We start from the raw sequence: 3,505 nt of genomic DNA, 5'->3' as shown, positions 1-3,505 counted from the left end.
CTCTTTGCCCTGGTGACCCTCTGCACCTAGTGCATCATTTTTTCTTACTCTGCTCGTGCCTGTATAACTGCTTACTACACTCCAATCTGGGATTTGGGTTTTGGTTTTTTTTATATATTTTTCCCCTTACCATTTATCCCCTTTGTGCCCTCTTCCAGCCCCCTCCCCTCCCCCCATAGTCACCACACTGTTGTCCATGTCCATGAATCCTTTTCCTTTTTTGCTTGATCCCTCAACCCCTGCCACGCCCTCTTCCAACCATGTTTTTTGACAAGGTCTGAACATGGAAAGAGGGCATTCAAGGAATCCATCTTCCTGGAGGAGAGTGTGGCATACAAAGGGGGGCAGTAATTTTTCTGGGGATTGCTTTTAATAATTTCCTTGCTAATATTAATCATGGTCTTACTTTGTACCCTGATTCCCATAAGAACAGGGACATGAGAAGAAAGAGGCTCAAAAAGAGTTAATGATTGATTTTGAGGGAAATTCTGAAGGGACAACTAGTTCTCCCTAGACTATTGAATCATGCCCAGATTGTTTTAAACAAGGAGTTGATAAACCTGAGTAAGAAATTATCCCCGGTTGTTCCCATCAAAGAATTCATAAATCAGTTACAATAGGTTGAATTATTGGCAGACTTTCCCATGCCTGTTCCTTACCCATAGATACAAAGAGTCTTTCTAGAAAACAAGAAAAAACTATATAGACCTCTACCCACAGCCCAGGGATACCCCTGGGTAGCATATTAGATTATTGGCAAATTATGGTATCCCCCAAAAGGAGCTAATGGTCTCCAGAGGGTTCCAAATCTCCCATTGCCTTATACAGGAGCATATAATGAGGGTGGCATTACAATGGTCAATAAGGATAAAGTTCAAGTGCCCTATAATAGTCTAAATTTCATGGAAAGGCTAGCTCAAAGCAGACCTCCCTGGTGTTTATTAACTAAGAAATAAAAAGGGTTTATTGTAGCCGAATTTCCTGTTTATCTCTCCTTACATGTTTGTTTTGGAGATTAAAAGGTGGTGTGATTGTCAGATATCTGTATCTCAGGTTTATTGATTCGCATAATTCCAATGAAGTTGTATAAAATAATTTCTTGACCAAAGAATAAAATCCCCTCTAATGAAATAGCCCCTGAGTGTCTAAAAGTTGTTGGAGTAACAGCCCCACCTTTACCTTGAATAGGAATATATATCAAATAGAATTAGACAGGCAAAGAAATAAGAAAAGCTGGTTAACTATTATAAATTAAGCACGTAGAAACAGTTACCAGGGAGTTAAAGTCCATGGTACATAGAGAAGTATTTTAGATAGAAAAGGTAAATAGGTAAGTTAAACATCACAAAGGCCTTATAAATTTTCTATAACCTCTATTCAATTTAGCGTATCCTTTTGCCCCATGACAAATTCTGAGAATTTTAATAAACAATAAGACATTCAAACTTTGTATGTACAGCTATTTCTAATTGTCTGATTTATGGCTCTCCTGGTTAAAATAATCTTTGTTTACTATAACTGAATCTATGGGAATTTTTGTATTTTTCCTGGTTACCTTTGTATTAATTTTTTTCTGCTTTACCTAATCGCAAATGTCAATCACTGCTAAAAATGAAAGTATAAAAACCTGCTTGTACTTGCAATAAACGGAACAGAGCATCACCGTCCTCTGAGGCGTGTTGTCGTCTGTCTCCCATCGCCGACGCCTTACCCACCTTTCAGGAAACCCTGGACCTAGCTGCGGCTGGACTGCGGCAACCCCCCAAACCTACTCCCACTGCCTGCTCCAGAGCTGTCGGTCTGCTCTCTATGAGCCCGTCTCCATTTAGCTTGTTAATTCTGTTTGTTTATCAGATTCTGAGTATGAGTGAAAAAGTATGGTATTTGTAATTCTCTGACTGGTTTATTTCAGTTAGCATAATGACTTCCAGGTCCATCCATGCTGCTGCAGGGATTCCCTTCTTTTTTATAGCCAAGTAGCATTCCATGGTATAAATGTACCACCGCTTTTTTTCTCTCCACTCATCAACTGATGGACACTTGGGCTGCTTCTAAGTCTTGGTGATTGTAAATAACACTACAGTGAAGAAAGGGGTGCATACTTTCTTTCAAATTAGTGTTTCAGGTTTCTTTAGATATAATTCCAGAAGTGGAATCACTGGGTCATAAGGCAGTTCCATTTTTAAATTTTTGAGGAAACTCAATACTGTTTTCCATAGTGGCTGCACCAGTCTGCATCCCCACCAACAGTACATAAGGGTTCCCTTTTCTCCTTATTCTTGCAAACACTTGTTGTTTGTTAATTTATTGATGACAGCTGTTCTGACAGGTATGAGGTGATATCTCACTATGGTTTTAATTTGCATCTCTCTGATGATTAGTGATGTTGACCATCTTTTCATATGTCTCTTGGCCCTCTGTATGTCCCCTTTGCACAGCAAAGGAAAGCATCAACAAAATAAAGAGACAACCCACTGAGTGGGAGAACATATTCTAATGACACATTGGTAAAGGGGTTAATATCTGGAATTTCTAAGGAACTTACACAATTCAACACCAAGAAGCCTAAAGAATTCAATTAAAAAAATGGGCAAATGACTTGAAAAGATGCTTCTCCAGAACTTTGGCTGAGGTCTGGGCTGAACCCACGTTCTGAGGTATTGACCACATACGGCAGGTTGCCGTGTGGTGGGAACGTCTGGGCCTGGAGTTCCTCTGGCCACCACCCTTGAACCTTCACAGGCTTCCTTCACCGGAGAACTTGCAGGTGAGCTGTGAACAGCTGCCATCAGCTGCCCCCAGAGCCTGGGGATAAACGAAACCAAATAAAACAATCACCTTGCACACTGCCGGGCATCCTGCCCTCTCTCTGTCTTAACTGAATAGGTCAGTTCAATTTAGTAAAAATAATTCTCACTCCCAAGGCCCTCTCCCATGTAAGAAGTCATGCATTTCTCACAACTACCTACCGGAAATGTAGGCCAGGATGGGTATAATTATCCTCACTTTGTAAATTATTACAAAGAAAACACAGAATAACAGCAACAATGATAAAAACTAAAGTATGGACATTTCAACTCACTAATCTAATGTCCTTCTACTATTAAGGGCCAGAACTTAGATCTGAATTCAATTTTTTGTTTTTTTCTTCAAAAAATTTTTTTCAATTACAGTCTAAATTCAATATTATTTTGTATTAGTTTCAGGTGTACAGCATATTGGTTGGACAATCATATTTCTATCTGATGCTAAAACCAGTGCTAAGATGTACTTAACTAGGTTCTAGTGTGAAATATGGGAACCTGGTTATTTTTCACATACTTATTTTATTCTTTCCTGGATTTACTCATTTACCAACAAATACTTCCTAACCCATACTCAAAGAGGGGACTTGACATGAGGCACAGAACTGGGAGCCATCACTGAAAAACAAAGCCGTGGGAGCAGATGAGACTGCTCAAGGGGACTGGGTAGAATTAGAAGAGAAGAGGACTTAAGCGGGAGC

This window comes from Phyllostomus hastatus, unplaced genomic scaffold (genome assembly GCF_019186645.2).
Source record: "Phyllostomus hastatus isolate PE091 unplaced genomic scaffold, TTU_PhHast_1.1 phas_contig_150, whole genome shotgun sequence".
NCBI classification, from domain to species: Eukaryota; Metazoa; Chordata; class Mammalia; order Chiroptera; family Phyllostomidae; genus Phyllostomus; species Phyllostomus hastatus.
This window is presented reverse-complemented; position numbering follows the sequence as displayed.